Source organism: Coturnix japonica, chromosome 8 (genome assembly GCF_054131305.1).
Source record: "Coturnix japonica strain WE chromosome 8, WE-NBRP24, whole genome shotgun sequence".
NCBI lineage: Eukaryota > Metazoa > Chordata > Aves > Galliformes > Phasianidae > Coturnix > Coturnix japonica.
Genome location: NC_140670.1, coordinates 8,850,390 through 8,874,837, shown reverse-complemented (window position 1 = coordinate 8,874,837; position 24,448 = coordinate 8,850,390). Strand labels below are relative to the sequence as shown.

Below are 24,448 nucleotides of genomic sequence, written 5' to 3'. Positions count from 1 at the left end.
CCCCCCCCCAAAAAAAACCCCAAAAAACAACCCACACGACATCAATAAATATATTTTTTAGTACATATATAATTATTTACAAGTCCTCTTTTGCTCCTGCACTACTTTCTTAATATGAAACAAAATCAATAACAAAACTAGTAAGCAGAGGATCGATTCCTCCTGACTTTATTCAGATTTTGCTTCCTGTTTTGTCTGGTGCAAAACTAGCACCAGGCTGAGCCAAACAACACTTATTTGTTCAGTTGAAAGCACCTTTAAAATCAATTGATCAGCAAAGTTTTCAAAGGCAATAAGGTGTTGAATGACCATGTATCTTTAAGCAGGTGGAGATACTTGATCATTCTTCATTAGTGTAGGTTACTGCCCAAACTGCAGTGCACAGTGAATGTGTCTCTACAGCTTACTCTTACACCACTTGCATTTCAACTTTGGGGAGAGCGTGATGTAAGTAAGCGGAGAAGCAGTGATCCAGATGGACACTGGAACTCAGTTTTGGTCTGAGCACTGAATGTGCAGACTTTGGCTGATAGCAGTTAAAGTTTTCTCATTGCACTGATATTCAGTGAAACCACTAACGTAACCCTGAACTGACAGAATTAGAAGTGGAATTAGCAGAATGCTGCAAGACAATATTTCATTTCCTGCAAATGTTTTTCCTGTTAATAAATGTCTGCCAAAAAGGACTCTGTGGGGCAAGAATATCTGAAGATACGCAAAACTTGAAGAAGCACTCTTCCATGTTGCTAATGACTTGGTCAGCTGAGAGCATGAAGTACAGCTCATTTTTGTTTGTTGTTAGGCAAAACATGCTTGATTCCTAAGTGTAGAAAATATGAGTTTTTGATATCACTACTTAGTCTAATTGACTCATCTGAGTCCTTTTTGAACCCTATGATTCATCATTTTTCAAATTAGTAGGGACATAGGTAGGATAATCTGTGGATATAATCAGTAGAACATTCTCAATGCTTTCCACTGTAATGGATTATCCTGTCATTTACAGTATCTCTTATTTCTGTTATTATCTCAGCTTCACATCCCAATTAAAAGCCTCATTAGTTCATTCCTGAGGAAGCTGCCCCTCTGCGTTGCTGCTGACAGCTGAAGGAAGTGTGTCAGCTCGCTGTGTAGAGCATTATTTGCTTGAAGCTGGCAGCTCACTTTAGCATAGCCATCCTCCTGCTACACAGGAGATACTTAAGTGTCAAGTGTTTTCAGGCCATCCATCTTCTTTGGTTGTTCCACCCACCCATGCTCGAGCCACATCCACCAGTGCCGGTGCCCCTCTCTGCCTTCCCTTTGTCATTATGTCATTGTCAGTTGTTCAGTTTACTCAGTGATTAATCATCATTTGGAAGGTTCTGCTGGGAGAAAACAGAAAAGGGGGTATTACTGCAGGTGGTTTCTCTCTGATTAGTTAAAGCCACAATGGCCAGCTGCTGAGTCTTTGTTTGGGCTTCTTCTGAAGATTGCATGAGCTTTTTCCTTACCAGAATTTAACTGGGCTGCTAACTGCAGGGCTGCCTTGGGTATCCCACTGCTGGATGTTGAAAATTAGACCTGTTAAGCTCAGCAGATTCGGGCTGGTGTAATGGAGGAATCAACTCTTCTGCAAAGATTGATAGAGGTTTTTTTTTAAGGAGTCCTTGTTCTGTGCTCTCACTAACCCTGGTATGGGTTTAGCAGCAGAGCTTTACGCTGCTTGTCCAGAAGCACCTGCCTGGATGTTTTGTGCGTGAAAGACATAACATTACGCGGAAGTTCAGTATCACATTCTCCTTTCTATTTATTTGTATCAACTTTGTGATGAAGTAATAGTAATGTAGAATAACCTCTGAGAAGGAGGAATGGTAACATTCAGAACTGTGGTGAACAAGAGAACTCTTTGAAATTCTGCTTGTGTCTTCTGCACAATGACTTGAATGCAACTTTTTCAACATCTAAAGAGTTAAATGTTCCACATATTGTCTCTTCTTCTGCACTTTGTGACAAGCATTACTTACCAAAACTTATGTTCAGCTAGAAACCTGGCTGATGACAGTAACAGCTATTCCATGCTTTCAGATCTGTTAGCTTGCCTGAGTATTAAATTGCTCTTCATATTTCTCTTGCAGATTAATATTTCTTTTTATGCTACAGCAGCTTTTAATGTCATCAAAAGGAGATGAGATGAATAAGATATGTGTGGGAGGATGAAGCAGTGGTCACTCAAAGTATCCTGCTGTTTACTCTGGCTGCAGAGTTTATAGTCCCTCCCACAGGGCAGCTGGCACTGTGCTATGGTTTTAGTACTTGCATTATTTGCAATGCGCAGCTTCCAGTCATGAAATGACAAACCCTGAGCATTCAGGTAAACTTGTAGCTGTTGTATTCTGGTGGACAGATTCGTTAATATGATGGGGTAACTCTGAGCAACACAGTGAAAGGCTACTTTTTTGCATGCTTGCTTGCTGTTTGTTTTATAATATGAGTAAGAAAGGGTGGCTGGGTGATTAACTGTGGGTGGAAACAGCTTGAAGCACAGATAGATATACTGAAACCTGAAGAAGATACAGACAGGGGATTAGGTGCTTGCACATTTAGCTGAAAGCATCTCTCAGTTTTTGTGCAAAAGGCCTTTCTATTTGGTATTTTTCACCCTGCTTGGTAAGGGCGCTCCTTCACATATTCTCTACATGCAGGAAGTGAAAGGCAAGAAATCCAAGGCAAGCAAATAGTGGTGGTGAATGAGATAGCTTTAAGTAGTTTGTCAAGCAGACCTGCTATTCGAGCGCAACTGGGTATGGCCATAGTGAGCATTCCTCTGCTTGGGAATGATTTCCCGGGGGTGTTTCAAAGAATAAAAAAGTAGCCTGCATGCCCTTTATTGTCCCAAGGCCTAAGCTAGGACATTTCGGGGGAGGGAAAGAGATAAGACCGGCCAGCAATTGCATGTATGAGACTGTACACGGGCCTGTGTCCTCACTGAGAATGCAAGCATGGGTGGTAGGTAATGTGCTAACAACTGCTGTTGTAAGCTGCACCGGTATGTCTTTGATTCTGGGGAAATCAGGAGTCAGATGAAGGGGAGAGAAAAAGAAAAACAGGAGATTTGCCTAAGAATCAGAAGATTAAAAAAAAAAAAAAAAAGTTATTTGAGGGTTTAATTGCTCATGTTCTGAGCTTCTGGAAAGTGTCCATCTAACATTTCTCATAAGACAGTATTTCGAATAATGAAAACAGGGAGTTTTTCTCAACAACACATCTCTAGAGGGATGAACACCTTGAGGGTAAGTACCAAAATACATGTGGCTTCCAGTAACATCTCAAGGTCTAGTAATACCTCTAGCTGTCAGTGCAGGAGGGCTCACCTGCCCAAATGCACAGGTAGAGCCCCCTTACAATTTGTGTTCCTGCAGCAGCACACACTCTTGTATCACTGTGTACTTACACAGGTGGGGTGTCCCTATGCAAAACAGGAGATGTTTGAGTTTTTTTCAGCTCTAGGTCATTTTACAGTCCAAAATGGGAGTATGCAGAAAAAAGTGTGGCAAGAGAAAGCACTGAGAAAGTGGTCTTACCCATCAGGAAGGCTTTTCTTCCAGAAATTGCCTGGGACACACCAGGGAAGGAGCCTCCCACAACCAGGTAGTTCTGGTCTTGGCCCTTCTTTGCACTTACTCAGCATTACAAGAAAAATCTGGCTGTGAAACACTTGTCACTCACAGTATTCATGTTTTGCCAATTGATATGTGACTCATGCTATTTCGCAGCTGTTTCAGAACCTTTTGCAACTACTTGTTTATTGATGTATTAAAAAAAAAAAAAGTCGATGAAAAGGCCTAGACAGTAACTGAGCTTTTTAGAGACTTACTCACAAGAAAGTGCTATGGAAAAGAACTGGATCATGTTTTTAGGGCTCATGTGAGTGCTTCAGATAAAGTTCACAATGTTGGCTGCAATTTGTTTGTCATGAAATATAAAAAAATGGTAAAGATGGAGGCACTGAGGAGCTATCTCGAAGCCCCTTGCCCTCATGGTTCTTCCCCTTTTTTATCATCCCCCAACCAGTGCGGAGGAGCAGGACTCAGCAAACAGCAGGGGCTGGGGCTCCTAGGACACAAGGGACCTTTCCCCTTTGCAGGAGCGGGTGACCTGTTTCTCCCAACAAAGCAGAAGGCTCCAGGGGGGATACCCAAATGACATCCTAGCTGTTGGGGTCAGCATCAGCTTGTCATCAAGAGGTCAGTCTGCTTCTTCTGTCCTGCGTTTGTCAGTAGCTGCAGGGTCTTCAGCATGGAGCCATGCAGTCCCTTCAGTCTTAGGAGCTGGGAGAACCACAGAAACTGCTTACTGCTTTTGTGTTGGGTGCTCAGAGCTTTGCAACATCAAAATTTTCCCATTGTGATTATTTGTGTTCACTCAAGCTTTATTGAGTGCATCATAAAACTAGGTTAATGTGTCTTCACCACTAGGGTTATTGTTTTTTAACCAAGTTACAAAATTAAGTGGACTTTGAATGCAAGCACAGGCTAAACCTCAGAGTAGGTTAATTTTTAAAGCATAAAAATCTCCCTAAAAAGCACCTAAACTGCCAAGAATATGTTTTAAAAGTAGCATTATTCTTCTAATTGTTTTATTATGAATAATTTTTAAAAGATAGGCTTAAAAGAAAATATACTTGAAAACAAAAACAAGGCAGAACAGAGAGATCAATGAAGCAGGCTGACTGCACGCAGCAGATGCTAATTTTAAAAATGTCAAAATAATGTAACATTAAATACGCTAAAGAAACTTGTTCTATTCTGACTTATACTAGAAAATCTGTACATACTGAGATTTCAGAAGGTGATTGCTTTTGTTACTTGATTAACGCTGATAACATGTCTGGTGTTGTACCATGAGCTCTATCTACCCTGTTGTTAGTAGCACAGCTGCATCAGTTTAAAGATTATACTAAATTAATGTATGGCTGTAGGTGACACGGTGTCCAGTTTTGACATAAATGTGCATTCCAGTCCAGTGCCTTTCGAACTCTTTGATGCTTTCCACAGACCTCCTGTTCGCTGGAGCCATTTTGGGAATGGGGTGTGATGCTGTGATTAACTCTAGAGCAAGCAGCTATTTTTAGCATTTACATATTTGCTGTAGAGCAGAGCCCAAGATTTCATTCAGTTAGAGGAAATCTGAACTGATTTGGTCATGTAATCCATGTCTGAAGAACAGTGGAATATTAAAGGAGCGTCGTGCTTCAAAGTGGCAGAAAAGCCAATGATCCTACTGTCCTCTCCTTTTAATTATGATTAAACCAAATATGTGCACATAATGGAAAGATAAATTTTTGTGTTCTCTATTTCTTACCATTCTTCTACTTTGCTCTTTGGAAACAGTATCTTTCTGGAAATAGTATTTAATTGTTTTTGTCCGCTTAGACTTCATGAGGTGAAGCTGACTTATGTGGCTGTGGGTCAGCACTGCGTGCACGTTACTGTAGAGCTGAGACTTCCACTTTGTAGCTAGTGATTCAGTCCTCTCACCACTTCCTATGTGCCAAACTGCACAGTGTTAATGGCACTGAATTTTTCACAGGTGGGAACATCTTAATAAATTGAAGAATTTCATCTATTCATATTTTACTAACTAAAAAGATTTCTTTTTTTGAAGTTATTTTTATAGTTTCTAACAGTGTCTTTTAGGATTGTATAACAGTACTGTATAAATCCTCAAGTGAACTTGTTAATGCATATCAGGTTCATCAGCACACAAATAGCTTTTGCTGTGTGTAGTAGACCCACCATGTTTTGAGTGCTGGAGCAGAAAAGTAAAGTCATTTGTTTTTGTTCATTTCCACACTCTCACTACTCAATAAGTTCTGCTTCTGTGTTCTCCACTGTTGATGTAATTTTGATTCTTGGGTGATGAGTCAAAGAACAACTTTTGGCTTCTCACATAGTGAAGAAAAACAATTGGTTCACTGAACATCATTATCTTTATGATACATTAATTATTAATGAAAAGATGAATATGGACCAAAAGTACAAAGTCTTCTTAATTAAGGGTAGCTAAGAGGACAGTTTTCTGGGAACAAAAGAGCAATGAAACGTAAATGTTTTTACAAAAATATGCACCAGGAAAATATTTGTAAATGCAGTCATTGCGAAAACCAAGAATTATAATGAGCTGAGAACACGAGAGACTTTGAACTGCTTGTAGACAATTTCTGTATAAATACTTCTCCCTACACTGAGTGGCATCTCCTCTCTGTGCTAGTAAACCCAGTGAAAGCTTCTCAGCTATAACAATATCCAACTGGAAAGTGGAATTTTAAGTACATCCTTACAAAAAGGATGTAATTTTGATGGGAAAAATTCAATTTCTTCTTAGATGTAAGAGCTGAATTGTTTAAACAAAATAATCAATTACATTTCTAAGTCTCAATTTCACTTCTGTCTTTTTGTTGTTATTTGTTTTTAGTTTTTTCCTCTGTGATGAATTTCCAAGGCACCATGTTCTCAAACTGAAAACAAAACAAAACAAAACAAACAAACAAAAACAAAACAAAACAAAAAACGCCAAGAAAACAACAGGGCAGCATGAGGGAGAAAATGAAATTCTTTCTCATTCAGCAAATTGTAGCATTTGATGTGAAAATATTTTTACTTCCATATGTTTAAATGTTCAGCTGCTGGGCCAGATCCCTTCCCAGACCCAACACGCGCAGTGGTCTGCTTGCACACATAGAAGCTAGAATAAATAAAAGCCAGCAAACTTAAGAGAATTACTTAGTTATCTGAGGCTCGTTCAAGTGAATATATGTTGCAGTTTTGGGGTACTGTCCTTCAGCTGATAAAATATTTTATGGCAGTGATCATAAAACCACATGTCATTTCCTTTGTTTATATTCTTTTTGAGCTTTTAGAATATGTTCAAGAGATCTTGAATCGTGTCTCCTGAAATGACAAACCTACACAATTCAAGTGTTGTCATACGATAGGTGTGTAGAAGAGCGGAAATCTTGCAAATCCCGCTGGCACCATTGATGCCAATAGCGTTGGCTGGAGGTGCAAATGTTCCTGCCGGAGCTGTTGCAGTGGAAATGTGCACCAGATGAACAGCTGCCCTCCTCACTCAGCAGGCAGATTCAGCATGCCGAAATAGCTGCTACATAAAGCACTGAGAGAAAGGAGCAGATTAACGCTATTTCAGCTGTAAAGTACAGGAAGATGTCTTTCCCATTGTAACTATAAAAAGTATTTTAATATTTACGTAGTATTTATTTCCATCGCTATGAGTGGGGGGCTGAAATACATTGTTGCACATAAAGATTGGAAAATGGCCCGAATATTCCATTATGTTATTTATTCCTTCACAAGCATCCATTACATAGTTTATTTTCCAATTAATCCTAACTATAAAACAAATGTTATTCTCCTTCTCTATCCCCAGCAGTAACTTCCTTCTCATGAAACAGTTTTTTCTTTGTGAGAATTTGTGAGAATTAATTAGATGGTCTTGGTGATTTTCTTGTAATTGTAAGAATAACCATATAACAGCAACTGGCAACTGTGCTGTTTCAGAAAGACTGAATAAAAAGACAAAATTCAGTAGTCTTCAGAAAGATTTTTTTCATGACAAACTGTACTTGTAATGTGTGTTTCTGAATGAGGGAAAGTGGGAGATAAAGAAACTGAAGTGATTTCTTCTTCTTTCTTCACCAGTTGTGGACTATGTCGCCCCTTCCCAAAGTTTCTTTAAAAAGATGGAATGATGAAAGATGATGGAAAAACTGGAAGATGATGAAAGAACTGAAAAGAAGGAAGTTCTTCACATGCATCAACAAGCTATTAAAAGGTAAAAAAAAAAACAAGGAACAAGAATTAATGATTGAGCTGTTCAATGTAGAGGTGTCACAGGAGAGTTCCTTGGGAACCTGTGCTGGTCCTGAGCTATTTTCCATCTTTATAGATTATTGCTTGTGAAGTGGGTGATGGCAAAACAAATGTGCTCACTGATGTGATGTTATTTAGGGCAGATAAATAAAAACACCAAAACAAATAAGGACTTAAAAGATTTACGGAAGACTTTCTTGCTATAGAGTATCTAAGATTCTTCATCTCCTCTATGCAACAACCAGAAGCCAATTGAAAGAAATTTATCAGATTTCAGACTGAAAACAGGCAAAAGCTGTTACTTCTCACAGTGTGCAGTAAAACTCTGGAGGTCACCACCACAGGACGCTGCAGATTGTAACTGGCTTGTATGGTTTGAAAGTAAATTAGAAAAATCAATGGAAGAAAAATTCCTCTGTTAAATAGAAGGACTTCCTTGCTCAGGAATCTCCTGAGCTCCTAATTACTTCAGAGTGGAGAAGTGTACTGTGGACAGAGCACTATTCCTTTATCTTGTTTTACTCTCTTTTTGATAACCTGACCCTGGTTGCAGCTGATGCCTTGGTGTCCTGACTTGTGGTTGTTACTTCCAGGTGATGGCAGCCAGCAGGAAGGTAAAGTAGTAGCTTGCCTTTCCCCGAAGCTAAAATGGGTAACTTATAAGACAGCTGCTTGATGCACTTTCAGAGAGGAAGCATGTAGTGATTTTTGGAAGAAAAAATGTAGCAATAAATATTTAGATAGAGCAATATATATTAAGATGGGAAAAGCCAAGATACTTGAGTATCTCAAGAATTGCCTTGGCTGTTAGTGTTGTCTTTTGCAGGGGAGAGGTGGGTAAAATGCCATCTCACTGCTGTTTCATGGAAAATAATATTTGAGAAGGGAGCAATGTTGCTGCAAAGTGCTGATATAGGTCGTTGCCTGCCACAGTGACTATGGTATGACTTGAGAGCTAGAATTTCACCTCATGTCCTTTGAGGGTGAACCTCAGAAAGAAAATGACTTGTCAGGGCTTTCCACCGTGACAAGACTGACCTATCAAGGCCTACATCCACATGCACAGTCAGTGTGCAGTCACAACCAACTATGAAACCACATCTGAGTGGAGGTTTGCAAGATCAGATCCACAGCCAACCAGTGTCCTCTTATGTTCTTATCTGTGCACAAAAAGGTAATTCCAATTCATGATTCAGTTTTATATTTGCCTTAGGAGAAATGAGAGATCTGAATTACTCTCATGAGAAGAATTAAAATAGATGGGGAATATGTTTTGCACATGTTCTCAAGTATACAGTGGCTTAAAGGTTGAGTTCAGTTGCATAATCCAAGGTCTATATGTCTTGCTGTGCTGAAAACATACAAAGAAGTCTTTGTTTTCTGAAAATTCTCTTTTTTTTTTTTTTCCTTCTTTTTTTTTTTAAAGGAAAATTCACATTTCCTATCTCTTTTGAGCAAGGCTTTGAAGCAGAATGTAGGTCCCAAAGGTGGGTAATCTTAATGCTAATTTACTGTGCAACAATGCGCATTATTAAAAGGACATGTGAATGATTCATCCAGTGAATGAAGAAAAATTATTCCAAATGATTATTGATGAGTTAATCAAGATAGCCACGTCAACCTTCTTTGTCCATTACTGTGAGCAGTATTTCACAATCATAATAATAAGAGCCAAATGTTAATGACTGAGGTAATAAGAACCTAATGAAGAGTAGTGAAAAGTAATCTCTTTAAATAGTTTACAGTTTTCATAATCACTGAAGTGGTCAGTTGGTCCCATGATTCTTCCTATTTCTTAATGTGTGTTTACTATCAGCTTTTTTGTTTTTACTTTCTGTTTTCTTTCTTCATACAGTGACCAGATAGAGAAATTAAAGACCATAAAACTGTATAATAGCATAATAAGCAAATCCCATTTTGTAACATGAATTCTTTCTAAGAGAAAAAGATTTTTCACCTGGAGTTACAGGTAGTTATGAGCCTTCTGCTGCCTTTAATTTCTTCATTAATTCTTTCGTTAAAAATAATCCTTATACTTTTTTAAGAGCTCAGCACGGATTTAAGGTGTATTCAGATAACTAAGATTGTTGACTGCTTCGGTATATTGATTTCTGTGGAAGAACATTTTATTTGCCCTCTTTCCTGGTGTGCTTGTGATACCAAATAAAGAATTCAGGCACTGGTTTGGGTGATTGACCCAGTGAGTAGTTCTACTCAAATTCCTTTTTGTGATTAGTGCTTTTTCCTTGACTGTACACTTGATTTGTCTTTCTCTTTCTGCAGTATCTGAAGCTGTTCTTTCAAAGTATGCTTTTTTCTTCAACATAATATTTGAAAATTAAGTAAAACTCATACTGTTTTGTGTTACATTAGGCCGACAGACTTGCCACGTACTTCTCCTTCAGACTGATCCACAAAGCATCCATCCATCTTCTTCCTTCTTTTCCCGAACAATGGCACTTCCTTGCAGCCTCTAATCAAATTCAGCCCATTAGTGCAAAGGATCAAAAGCCACAAAATTATAAAGTGTCACAGGAATGTCCTGTGTGGTCCCTGCAGTGGCATCAGATAGTAATAAATGAGGTGGGGGTATGTATGTTGTATGGAGAAACAGTTTGGCTTGTACAGAAATGACTTTCTGACTCCATTGGTCTTTTCCAGTTCTCTTCCCTGGACAAAAAACTTCCATTTTACAGGTTCCTGATGTGATTGATTGATTCTGAAGGCTAGATGAAGTACGTTGAGTAGTTTGGCTTCTTACAGTTTGTTAGGTGGGAAAAACATAACATTGTTTTGCCATATGCAACCAGTTCTGATGTGAACAGGTACACAACTTTGTGACGTTGCTCCTCAGACTGCTGGGAGACATTTTTCCAGGCTGAGAAGGACTTTTCATCACCAAGACCAAGCCTAACTATCCTATGTCTTACAGCCCACTCAAGCCTCTTGCACACAGCCCACTCTAGAGGCATTCCCTGTCTCACACCAGTGTTGTCTGGACAGTTGTTGTGAGTTGAGAAGGTGCATGATAAATCCGCCTGCTGAGATGCTGCTTTTCTTGTGGCTCCCCAGAAACTTTTCTTTTGCTTCTTTATGTGACAGACCATGTTAGTGGGAACTACTGAGCCCCAGTGTACTGACTCACTTGGCAAACTCAAGACATTCTAGCATGTGCTTCAAGTGAATGACAGCTGTGGATAATGATGCATATAAAAACACCACAAATAGAATAATAGAAGGGGATTGGTGTTTCAGCAGTGGCTGAATTTGTAATGGTTCTCACTGCAAAAGGATTTGGCAATTATGTCAAATTGAAAATTAAGTTTAAAATCTGATTTCTAAACGTGAAAGTCACAGTATGAACAATTCTGATGTAAAAGGGCACTGTGCTGGCTGAGAGAAACCTTGATCAACGTTCTCCATTTCTGGCTTTTGAGGATGGAAAGAGCTTTGACTGAGTAAGGACTGGCCTGTCATAGAACAATTAAAACATCTGGACTAGTCTCTCCAGTGACGGACTGTAGCCACTCCATCTGCAGAGGCAGGACATGTCAAAGAAGCAGTGTATGGGCAGCTGGTGCCTCTGGTACAAAAATGCCAATGCAGAGTGGGCTAACTCTGGTGTAAGTTCAGTGTAGTTCTGCTGACATCATTAAGTTAATAAAATCTTCTATTCATATACAGTAGATCCAGTGCAGAGATGGCCCTGGCTATTCAGGCAGTGTTGTACTGTAAAGAAGAGTGTCTTCTTCTAAAGGTCTCCAAGATCCATAGATTCTGGATGACTGAATGAGTGTCTGCACAATATTGGGTAAATTGCATGGCACTATAAGAAAGAAGATATTGGGTGAGATAGACCCTACCCTTGAAGGAAGCTGAAACCTTCTGCTCCCACTGTCAGATGCTTGTCTGAGCCATTTGCTTGATGAACAATTAGATAGGGACACTAAATCTTCTGCTTTTTAGAATCTGCCCAGGCTGCAAGCAGACAACTGATCTTCTTTTGTGGTATAAAATACTGTATTCATTTTTTTCAGACTCAGCTCTTTGTGAATATTCTTGGAAATCTGGGAATAGCTGCATCTGCACAAGCATACTGATAATTACAGGAGAAATTTGATGTGTTACTTACCTGCTGCAATAACTTGAGATGGTAGTTGTGAATGAAAAGTGAGAAGGATGATCTGACAACTTTATTATGGTTATTGTTGATCAAGAAGTCACTGCCCACCTAATTGAGAATGTCTTGCTGTTTTCTCCTGAAGGGGAGAACATCTTGGCTTGTTAGAATTAATGGCTTCAGAGTGTACGTCAGAAGTCCACTAACATAGAAAGTAGGGGCAAAATAAAATAAAAAAAAAATTAAAATTATTTTGTGCTCCCCAGGGTATAAACTTATGTTTATGTATACTACCATGACATTAGGTCAGCTGGGTGCTGACATTTTTGCTCTTAGGGGCTTGAAAATACTAACTGCTTTTCCTAGTCCATCAGTTTCTGTTACTAAGCTGAATTTACCCCCATGTGTTTGTATGCACTTGTTAGTCCTGTCTAGAAATGGAGGGAAATGCAAGCTGACTTTTGGAAGGTGTGGCCCATCTGAGACGTTATTGTAAGAGTAACACCAGGCACTGTCACACAGAAATCAGAGGGACCAGCTTGTCCTGGCTTGGCCTTGAAGCAGCTCTTAGAGAGAAGCTTGACTGGCAAGCTAGAGAATATAGGCAGTCCCATCAGTTCAGAGTCTGTCTGAATTCTAGGGCCTGGGAGTTTTGGAAAGAGAATTTCATAACTGATTCTTATTTTATACCACAGACCAGTTTTGTCCAAACATGGCATGTGGTCTTTACCAGAGTGTGGGGAGAGTGAAAATCAGATCTGAAGCCAAGTCCTATCATTTGGAACACTTCGACTAGAAAGAAAATATTATACTTTTATATTGTTTAATATATAAGAGTATGCTCACTTATGCTATTGTAAATCAGCATAAATTGTAAATTAAATCAGTTTGTTTGGACAAACTGATTCAATGGGTATTCCCTAAATCTTAATCTTGATCCTGCTGGGCAGTTTACTCCTTTTCATTTCGTAACATGTTATTTTTCAACAGCATTACATTACCTAAGCTTCTAGTAGGACATTCTAATTATCACTTGGATGAGCTTTGGTTTCCTTTTTGTCTGTTTTCCTTTGCATTATCTGACCTTTAGAAAAGTACCATTAAAATACATTTTCTGCTGTACGTAAATGATTTTAAATGAATTGTTTACTAGATATATGACATTTGCATGCAGTGTGAGTTACTTATGCATGTAAGAAAAGAGATTAAGAGAGTTTTTCTAGATCAGGTCTACAGTATCACATTTCTGTTGGATATCCACCTGCAAATCAGTGGCCTTGTAAGACCTTTGAGTTTTTCTTTACAGGTTTGTCCATTGCTGTGATGCTTATGATTTTACTTTAAACACTTGTTACTTCTTGAGACACTTGTTTGTGAACTTAACCAGAGATAGAACTTGATGCTGAATTCTATTGTATCTGTCTCTTTGAGAGTCGTTAATTTCAACCTATTCATGTTCCCATCTGGTTCCTTCTGAGATTGCTGCCTTCAGTTGAACCAAAGCTTTGCATTTGCACAATATGTAATTACATGTAAATGTATATATTGTTCAGTTCTCATGTTCAATCTGTCTCTAGTAAAGGTATATCTTCCCCCAGGAAAGGAGGTGGGGCAGCAGTGGTGTGCTTGAAAACAACAGTTTGGGGTTGGTGATGGTTTACAGCAGTAGCCTGACGGCATAGTCCTGCTGGAAGACCAGCTCTCTGAACTGCAGGAATTAAAAGCAGGGCTTGGCATCTGAGAGCAGGTGTGATCTATGAGATGAAGTGACCCAGCATGGGATACCTTATGCTGATTCCCTGAAGCCTGGTGTTGAATCTTCATGTCTGACTCTTCCTGTTTTTGAAACAATCTCTTCTTTTTTAATATATCTACTCAAACACCACACATATGCAGTTTGCTATAACCCATCATGAGACAGAATGTGCATGTGAGAAAGATGGAGGTAAAATAAAGTAAATGAAAGCTCTCTCCAAGGATTTTGGACCACTCCAGATTCTTCCAAAGAAGCAAAGGTTGCTGTTTACAAAGTGAGACAGCAATTAGTCTCTTTCTGTCTTCAGGGCTTGCAACTGCAAGGTGCTTATAGAAAATATTTTATTTCTAAATATTTTATATCTAAATTTCTTCACTTCTTGAGTTGGCAGATGTATTTTTGTACATATTCAGACTGGTTCTATGCATCTTCTGCAGGTACCAGTATGTAGTACGTGGTCCTTTCATCCAAGTTGGTTCCCATTTACAGGTTGCATTCAGTTCTTGTCCTTCCCAAAAGGGGATTGGGCAATGACACAACCATGGTAGCCACGAAATGGTAAGCTTCATGCTTGGAGGGGTGTCTCTGTTACAAGCAAATCCTCCATCAGTTTATTTCAGCTGTAATAAAATTTTAGCTCTTTTTCTTAGGGATATATAATCTGGCAGATCATTCAGCAAATTTTCCCCCTCAAGCACACCCAGTCAGGTTCCTTCGTTTTGTTTTGTTCCTGAGACGAGAAGATGACTGTTACAATTTAGCCAGTCTGTATTTTTCCTATATTTGACCATTCCTTTTGCTGAAAGAAAACTACATGAAGTACCACTGAACATAAAAGGGCAGCTTTTGTTCTTCGTGTACTTACTTGGTGGCTGATGTTCATATGTCTTCTCTGCTTCCATTCAAACAAATACCGTGATTGAATCGGCAAATTAACATGACAATGTCAATGTCAAGACCCATTACAATAAAGAGAGAAAGATCTTATTTGCAGAGTAGTTTCTTAACAGCCTGGTTATGGAGGAGCACTTTCCCCTCTGGAACTGCATAGGTCAAGTAATCACAAGGAAAAGTCTGTGGTGATTAATTTGCTCATCTATTTTCATGCTTTTTTTCAAAAGAATTCCCGAGAAGACAACAGAAATGTCATTTATGCAGCTCCTATCACAATCCTTTAGCATATTTTTTACAGAAGTTCTTAGAAAAACTGGTTTTTATTCCTACAGTTTTGTTCAGTGACTTTAACTGAGGCAGACTGGCACAGGCAATGAACTTCAAAATTTTCTTTTCTTTTCTTTTGAGGAGGATGTGATTTGGCCATCTGAGGATCTCTCATCTGGCTTTGTCAAGCTTTCAGCTGGATCTGAAGGCCGCATCCTGTTCCAGCTGTATCTGCACAAGGTTTGTTAACGTGATTTCATTGTGCTCACCTGAGTGACAGAGTTGTTTTTTAATGCCCTCACTTAATCATAAAGATATTTAAATGTTTCTCCTCTTGATTGTGGGGGTTTATATGTTTGCTGACTCCTGTGATTTTTAATCTGGGAAATACCATTGTCAAGTCAATGGAGCAGTAGTGTCTGTACTAAAATGAAGTGATCAAAACATATTCTTCACATTTATACAGGTGACATAGCAGGACTACATGTTTAAGCTGATGTTAATTGTCTTCAGGGTACATTTGGCAACACCATGTTTTGTACTGATTGTATTTAGCTATAAAAGTTTCTTGGTATAACTGTTGCTGGAATAATGAGCAGAAGAAAGTACATTCAGGCAAAAGACCTAAAACTATCCCTTGGATCCACTCTGCTGTGTCTTGAGTTTATTTTGGGGAATATGTTCAGGGTGTTGCAGTGTCTAACCTATTTATTTCATGCAATTTTAACAAAAAACAATCAACTTCCTTTATCTTTGCAGAAAGGTATCTTCTGTTTTATCATGGCTGAAAAAACTAAAGTGAATGCTGGTGCTTTACAGTGCTGAGGCTGCTGCAGGAGGACATCAGTGGGGAAATTTGCCTGTGGATTTTCAAGAAGGCTGAAGATGAGCAGTGCTGGTAAACCTGAGCCATCGGCTGACTCCTCATCCCAGAAAAGTGTTCCAAGTTCATCATTGCTCCTCAGGAAGGTAATTGATTAATTCTAAAATTAATTATTTGAGGGTTTATGAAATTGGAATAAAAAAAATAGGCAAGATTTGAATACTTATAAAACAGATTTATTTCAGGAATATATTGTTTGAATAAATCCTCATTAATTTTCATCACTCTGTCTGGGGAAAATACCCTTCTATAAAACTAGTTTTAGTCTTCTTCACTGTCCCCTTCTTTTTGCTTCTTTTCTCTCTGACACTAAACTTTTTGTACAGTCCCACCAACACACCATAGTAGCAACATAACAGTGCTTTCCAAATACAGTTACACTGAGGATGTCTGTTTCTGATGGTTAATACTTGATTTTGTTGCTCTGTTAGCCCCTCCTCTTGAAGTCGTGTGGCTGTTCTGTCATTTTTGTAAGATGTGCATTTGTATATGTGTATATGCAGAGGGAGTCCAGCCCTTTGGTCTCTGTGTGCCACTATAATGGATGTTTGGTTGTGAATTGAATGGATACAATAAATATCACCCCTTTGATAATCAATGGCACAATGGTTTTTTAACTTTACAAAACCGAACTGTGTTTTGGTAGCAATAAAAGGTATATTTCTGGTAATAGATTTTATACTCACTGTGCTGTGATTCTACATATGCTGAATCCTATAGTGTTAGCTGGTTGGGTGTTTTTTTGTTGTTTTTAGTAAGATGTCATGGCTTTTCTGTTTAGTTGTTTAGCTCTATTTAATTGTTCAGTGTTATATTTTAAACTGCACTGAACACAACAGTTGTAAAGAAGAAGGAATTAATAAAATGGAGTATTTTTCATTAGGATTAAAAAAAAAACAGCAAAAAACAGATGACTTTTTAAAAGGCTGTATGCTGCAATCTCCAAAATGCTCAAGTTGTTGTCGTGTGAACTCATTTGTGAGCAGGAAGACAGAGGACTCGAGTGCCTCATTCCATAGTGTGAAATGAAGTTTGTGGGTGGACTTTTCACAGGCCTACATTGTGCTTTGTCTCCTTGTGACACGCTGGTTAAATGGACAGGACGAGCCTTTGTAGCTTTGCAGTGTCCCATTGTTATTGAGCACATGAGAGCAGAGCAGCGCTGGTGCAGCTGTTCATTAACTGGAGATTGGAAAACGTGGTGCAGGGCAAACCAGAAAATGCTAAATCATAGTTTTGAATCTGAATCTCAAAGATGCTTCTGGCAACGTGATACACTCCCTTTCCTTAAAAACACGATTACCTCTAATCCTCATTGTGTGACACTGCAGATGGAGACAGTACTGAACATCTATTAGCAATTCAGATATGCAGGGCTGAGACCAAAGTTTTGATCTTTTATGCTTTCTGAGGATGTCTGAAGAGTATTTTTGGCCTGGGGGTTTTACACAGACCTATTTGTGAGAAATGCTGAGCTCCCGTTTCTTTTCTTTCTTCTTTGCTGAGGGTGGGGTTCTGAAAGCCACTGCTGAAAACTTCAGTTGTAGCCTGTCTTTTTGAAGTAGTTGCATTTAAAATACTTCGTGAGCATAAAGTATTCTAATTTCCTCTGGAACAACAAGCATTTTAACAGTAGCCGAGAGGGGACCAGCTAGCGACACTTCATGCACGCTCCCCAGCTCATAATATCATACCTCAGGGTAACACACATGTTCTGTCTAGCTGTCCTGGACATTAACCATTACCCCTGTCATTAGGGAAGAAGGAGGGGGTTGACCTGGACTGCAGGCTTGGGATATTTACTGGAAGGTTAAGATGTTCTGCCACCTTGAATGAAAGGCTATCAGGTGCTTTTGTTGTTCACAGAATCCTAGAGCTGAATGGCCACTGTCATGTAGGACAAGCAAACTGAGGGGTCCAGAGGATGTCATGTGTCTGTTCTTCTGAGGCATTTCAGATGTCCTGGAAAAGCCATTAAAAACACAAGAATACCATACTTCATTCCTTGTGCAGACAGCAGAGCTGGGGAATGCTGTTTTGGGGGCATTTTAATGCTGGTCCTGTGAAGTCTAGATGTTTTTCTGGCAGGTCTGTGTTGATGGTTGGAAAATTGAGTTTTCCTGTAAACTGGAAGGTTTGTTTTGTGGATGCTCCCAGTTTTATCACGGCCATTGAAATTTTGTTAATGTGGACCAATTTGCCCTTGCTATTATTTACTCATTAAGTGCTTTATTTCAGAAGCAGCTATCATAGAACAAGGTGAAAATATCAATCGACATGTTGATCACGGAGAAAGCAATCTGTCACATACATTTCTTCTGCTGAATGCTTACAAATATGGGACTCGTGAGATGGCACTCTCTGTTGCTTTGGCTGTTGTGTGAAAGATTAAAGCTTGGAACAGTTTGTTTGATGGATTTCAGTGTAGCAGAGTCCTTTGCTAGTGTGTGACCAGCGGCACTGAGACAAAGGATGATCTTCAGAATGTGTTAATTGTTGGGGGATCCGGGGGCAGCATTCACAGAGGTGACAGGAAAGGGTCTGTCCCAGCTCAGTGGGTAAGTGATCTCCCTGCAGGAAAGAGCAATCCTGCTTTTACGTACCTGAGTTTCTTATTTGCTCATGATGTGACAGCATAAAAGGCAATCAAAATTAGTTAACATATCCAATCTTTTCTTTTTCTTGATAAGTCTTTTCAGTTACTGAAAACTATTGTGTTTTCCAACATTAAAATACTGCGCTGAGTTATCAGTATTCTAATGTACTCTTTCATGTTCAAAATGTGGAAGGGAACTCCTAGAAGATGACTTCCTGTCTCTAATTTAGTAGCTTATGCGTCCATGATACCTCTCAGAAAAAGAATCTCAGAAAAGGGTATGGTCAGTGTGCAGAGTATGAAATAGTATATCACACTGCCTTACAGTATTATTTTCCATTAATGAAAAGGTTTAAAACTCATAAAATAATTATGGAAGTATTAATCAACAATTTTACTAGAGAATGCACTCATGTCTGTATTTTCTTTTCTTCTTATGATCAGAAAACACTTCTCACAGAAACTCTGTCAGTGCTTTTATCTCTGTATAGGGTCACCTGGAATGACCTCAGAATTTCCATACGAGCAGTAAAGAACTGTGCTTTCCAGTGCCAGACTTGCTTTCTGGTCCAGCAAGTATAGGAACAAGTGCTGAGCTCTTGCTGTTGTGAATTGCATATTTATAATTTTTAAAACACCTATTTTTAGAGGCAAATTAAACTCCTTGGACAGGATTCACAAAATTACTCAGGTACTTAAAATGCACATAAACTCTAGCTGGGTTTTTTAAAATAAGCATTAGGACTCCAAAATACATAACTGCATCTTTGGGCCAAGACTGACCCTGGTTCACTTCTTGAAGATGGGATTTAGGAGCCACTGTCTCTCAGAGAGATAAAAGCAAATATTTTCTTGTATAAAGCTAGGCTTGAGAAGGCATATGTTGTAGTGTTTTATTTCATTTGGCTGACGTTTACACCATGCCTTATATTCTGCAGCATGTGTGCAGCTGACTGAATTTCAGCACCACGTTTCCTGAATCTGCGAGCTTTGTGCAAAAAAAAAAAATAAATAAATAAAATGGCAGACTTCACTCATTATCAGTGTATGAAAGTTCTTAGAAGCTGCCTGACACATCACCCAAAGTCCCTTAAGACTCAGCAGGTCACCTTGGTCTTGCCTGGGCTCTTACAGCAAGCAGCTTTAAGCTCCCTGTTGTGATGTCCCAAGCTGTCTGCAATAGCAGCTTGGGCTTGTGTGTAAAGCCTTTCCTAAGTGCTAAATACTCCTGCGATTCTCTTAATATACTTTGTAGAAAAAAATATCCCATCTTTCGACTAATCTTAAACCATCTTTGGACTTATTTTCAGTCAGGAGAAAAAGCCAACCTTCCTATGGCCAACACAGTTGGAATACAGGTTATACATAACTCATTTTTGGAGTTCCTGGCACTGCCAGGACAAAAGGTTTAGGGTTCTCAACTGCCTTAAGGTTCAGCTGTTGCAGTATCTCAGAGCAATCTGAATTATCCTGACCTGATGACTGAATTAGGAATAAGAACTAAGTTTTTCTAAGTTCCTACTACTTTGGCATAATTTGGGAATAATTTGAAGCAGAATATATTGAAGTTGTGGCTTTGCAGCCACTGTTTCATTGCAGATGTACCCATTGCATAAAGAAACGTTTGCTATGGTTAGAAAGTATGTTATATCTGCTGAAGTGACAATATGTTTCTTAGAATTAATTTTAAAAGTAAATCACCAACAGAAGCGGATGTGCAATTTGGTGAACAGAGGCTGAACTGTGCCATGATGCACGTGCAGGCAGCACCCACTGCTCAGCATCTGCCATGAACAGGTGATCAGCCTGCAGTGCTCTGATGTACAGGTGAGGACACAGTGTAGGAGAGCACCCCTGATGCTGTGCTGCAGCCAGGAGCATCTGTCGCCTGGCAGGCCGATCCTCTCCTCAATCGAAGGAGTCCTATCTGAGAGCGTGTGCTTTTAGCAGTGCAGAGATTTTATGACACACAAATGGAGAGCACATGTTCTGCTATAAAGAGTAATTGGATGAGGATCTATCTTCTGGAACTCTGAATGGAGAGTTCTGATTTGCATGCGTAAGTATGATTTGTACTCCAGTCCAGTGCATCACTTAGATGTGTGCTTAATTGCAAGTCTCTGAGCTGCTCTGAAGAAGACACTTGCAAAAGCGCTTGTGGGAGTACAGTACCAGTGAGAGTTGAGGAAGCAGCCTCATGGATGAATACATGGGAATGGTGTCTTCGTAAAGCGCACTTTCATTGAGTTCTTACTAAAACAACAGCAACCAACCTAATAAGAAGATAGAAATAAAATAAGGGAGGAAAAAAAAGAAGAAAAGATTGCCTATAGTAGAATAAAAATTATAACGGCAGAGAGGTGAACAAAAAGCCTGGCATTCTTCTGGTATTCAACAGTCTTCGTAACAATGCAGATTGTTCTATGGTGATGTCAGCCACCCAGAATATTTAGATCAGCATTGTGGAGATCCATGATGCCACAAGAAAATTTATAATCATGGCAAAAATGGAATGAAATTCAATCTCCTTCCTTTTTACGTATTTGATCTTGAGTGGCATGTTATGTGACAGGACTGCAATTAATATCTCTAGTAAAACAGAAGGCTTGTTAAATTGGTCTCATTATGGTTGTTGAGGTTGTGTGACACTGGTGAAAGGGATTCCCCCATTATCTGTGTTTGACACGTATTCCTAATCAACTGGGCCAAGTCCGCTTTATCAAAGGGCTGTCACATGAGTGGAGACAATATTTATTTTGGCTTGTACTATTAAAGTAAAAAATGAAGGTTGCATTGGCAAACACACAATCTTCTGTCACAAATGGCCACACTGAGCATTTATTGAGGTGCTCGCTTTCTGCAAATGTGATTCTAAATATAGCCCATTTCACCTTTCGGTACCAAGGATGCAGGACACTTGGTTTTCTCAAAACCACTATCTTTAAGGCATGTTTGTTAAATCAAATTTAAACCGACTGTGAGGATATTTCTCAGTGAAGAAGTGCTAAAGGGCAAGATTACAATCAATTCTGCAATTTCCTCCAAATTTAATAATGAAAAGAAAATCAGCAGCCCTGCATATCCAGCCTCAGAAACGTGTTAGCAATGCATTCTCCTTTCTTTTAAGAGATCTTAATATGTATCACAGTATTGTCTTATTTATTGAAAACATTCTGAACACTTAAATATATACATATATATATATGTGTGTGTGTGTGTGTATCTCAATACTGAGTTTGTCAGAGATACAGGCATTTCCTCTGTTTATAGAACTGTTCATAGAAAATTGAGGAGACCTTTAATGGAGGTGAGTCTTTTGGATTTAGAAACATCAATATGCAAATATGGAGCTTCGTCAACATCAGTCTTGAAGAGATCTCCATTTTTGTACTATTGCAGCATTGTGTGTTCAAAAGAAACATCTGTGGTTGTAATGCAGCTTCATGTTTGTATGAAATACTGCTTCCTTCAGTCTCCGAACTAAATGCTCTTATTTAAGTAAGAACTTTTGGATAACAGGTAAATTCGTACAATACATATATAACCTATGCAAATGCTGCAGAGCTATTTTTGATATTTCATCCTTTTCCTTATGTATGCTCTGTCTCTGTTACCCTAGGGGATGGCTCCTCATACTCCAGTAATACAAAGCGGTTTCTGATTTGTGAGAGAAGATGGGAACTGGGAAACAAGGAATTTGACAGTGCTTCTGCCAAGCTGTTGAAACGATGCTGCAACACCCCAGTCAGGACCGAATGCTGAGAGAGCAACAGAGAAACGAGGTGTGAGGGCATTATTGGCCACATGAGACTTTCTTTAGTTGTTTAAACCCTTTTTTGTTTGTTTTTTTGTTTTCAATGTCAGTGTAATTCCTTTTTTAGATTACCATGAAACTGAGAGAACAGTGATCTACATCTTGCCACAGGCTCCCTGATCCAGGAGTACTGGATATTGGCTGATAGCTGAGGCAAGGTAAGTGAATCAAGGAGAAAACAAGTATTCTTCCTCCCCAGAAAGGTGTGGAAGAATATGATTGCTACAACCCTTACCATCACAGGGGCAAGGTAAGGAGATGTGAGTGCTGAATCTGAACAAAAGCACTCACCCAGAGTGTTTGGAAGAGGTTTTGCAGGAGAGACATTATAAGCACAGCTTATAACTCCTTTTCTTCTGTCTTGAGGCTGATGACTAAAACTCTGGATGTCTGGGAAGTAAGTGATTTCCCAGTCAGCATTCTGTGCCTGGAAAAGCTGTATCTGCTAATAAGGGGCTTTATGTTTATGATTTGCTCAGCTACTCAGGCAAACTTCAGCTGGGACTATAATTCATAAGAGAACTCTTGTCTCCTTCTGCAAGAGATGATCTGACTCAGCCTCTTGATGCCACAAGACTGATGCCATGGTCCTTTATTTCTTGTTGGGAAGGGAACTTACATTTTTTCTTTCTATTTTCTTCACGTTCTAAGCTGTAAAGCTCTTTGTTGTTTCTCTCATCCCAGACAGACTGATGAAAGAATTGCTGTATCTTACAACTGAAAATCTAAAATAAGTAGTTATTTTAACAACAAATTGCATACCCTAACATTTGTGGCGTATGGTGTATTCATAGCATTTGAAGCATGAGAGATGCTAATGTGACCAAGCGGTATCTCCCGCAAGAAAAGCTACCTGTCAGTAACTTTTGAATATGATACAGAGTAGCTCTAGCTGAGGTTGCTGTCATGTTAGTGAGCATACAAGGGGAGGGTGACTCTAAACATGCAGTTTTGTATGTTTCTCTGTAAAAATATTGTCTATAATTGCCTATTGCCAGAGACAGAACACTGGAGTAGGCAGATTGCTCTTATGTACAGTGTGTGAAACATTGAAACATGGCGTAGAGGTATTATATTCTAAAACAGTCAATTACAACTTGAAAAATAAGAACACATTTTTAGCCAAAATAGGCTAAGCTATAAGTTTCTGATTGTGTCATTAATATTCTGTCTTTCACAAGCTCTTAATATTGTGTATGCTTATAACTCTGTGTAACTTGGTGCATAATTAAGTAATTTAACATAATGCCACATTTGTTTATTTATACCTACCTCAAATTTATTAGATTAAATATCCTGAAAGTCAGTATTGTGAATCAGAAAGCATGGAGCTGATCTTTTGGTGAATAATTTGTGAAGTGATGCTTTTGCAGACGTAAATTGTCAGTTAAACAAGTATGACTGCGCTCTGAAGTTTAACTAGTCCCATTCCCACAGAGTTCCTGCAGGCTTTCTGGAGCTGCTGCCTTGTACATGTGATGATCTCCTTGGCAGCTGCATAACGGCAACTGGTGGCAATTTGGGCTAGCAAGAACTCCCCAGTCATTTCTGTGCTGGCAGCAGCAAGTTACTTTGTTTGGGGCTATTGCTCCTGGTTTTGGTAGAGCCAGAGCTCCCCTTGATCATGTACAGGGCTTAGAGAAGAGTACATCCACATGTACTCTTTTGTTTGAATAGGTTATGAGAGCACAACTCTGCTTTCAAATTTTCATTCATTTTTTATTGCAAAATACTTTGTCCAAAGCACTGCAAGATGTTGGCAGAAGGTATGCTGAAATACAGGGCTGTGTTTTCTTTCCTAAGTGCATCTTTCCCTCTTTGGTGAACTGAAGACTAAAAGTGAAATTCCAACAGTCAATAAGGAAAGAGAATTACTCAGTTAACAGAGCTCAGTGGGCAAATGCTCGGGCACATTGTGCACAATGATGCAAGAAGCTGATGTACTGCAGGAACTTCTAAATAGAACTAACAACTACGGAAACAAAGTTATTTCTTCGGACTCTTCCTGGTCTGGAAGAAGGAATGTAAATAGAAATTTTGCATATACAAAGCTCAGAATTTTTCATTATCCCAAAACAGTGGAGTTGAAAATACAGCTTAAAGTGGTTTAACAAGGTTGGACCTTTAAATAGTCTTTCATTTAGAAACCTGAAACATGAGAGAAACAGAGGCGAAGTTCTCTTTTTGCACTGGGAGCTGATCTCTTCAGATCAGTGATACCAGGGTCAGCTCAGGCTAATTATGGAA

The 24,448-nt window shown here is 39.1% G+C and overlaps 1 long non-coding RNA gene across 1 annotated transcript in view; it reads left to right on the top strand.

Moving 5' to 3' along the window:
- Window positions 1–2,274: 2,274 nt before the first annotated feature.
- The window catches only part of LOC107315689 (uncharacterized), a 36,113-nt gene continuing 13,939 nt past the window's right edge, over window positions 2,275–24,448 (top strand). Inside the window, exons 1-6 of the long non-coding RNA XR_001556019.3 lie at window positions 2,275–2,353; window positions 7,701–7,833; window positions 15,050–15,148; window positions 15,668–15,877; window positions 22,007–22,169; window positions 22,269–22,359. This is a non-coding gene — a long non-coding RNA (uncharacterized LOC107315689). The remainder of the gene's footprint in view (window positions 2,354–7,700; window positions 7,834–15,049; window positions 15,149–15,667; window positions 15,878–22,006; window positions 22,170–22,268; window positions 22,360–24,448) is intronic.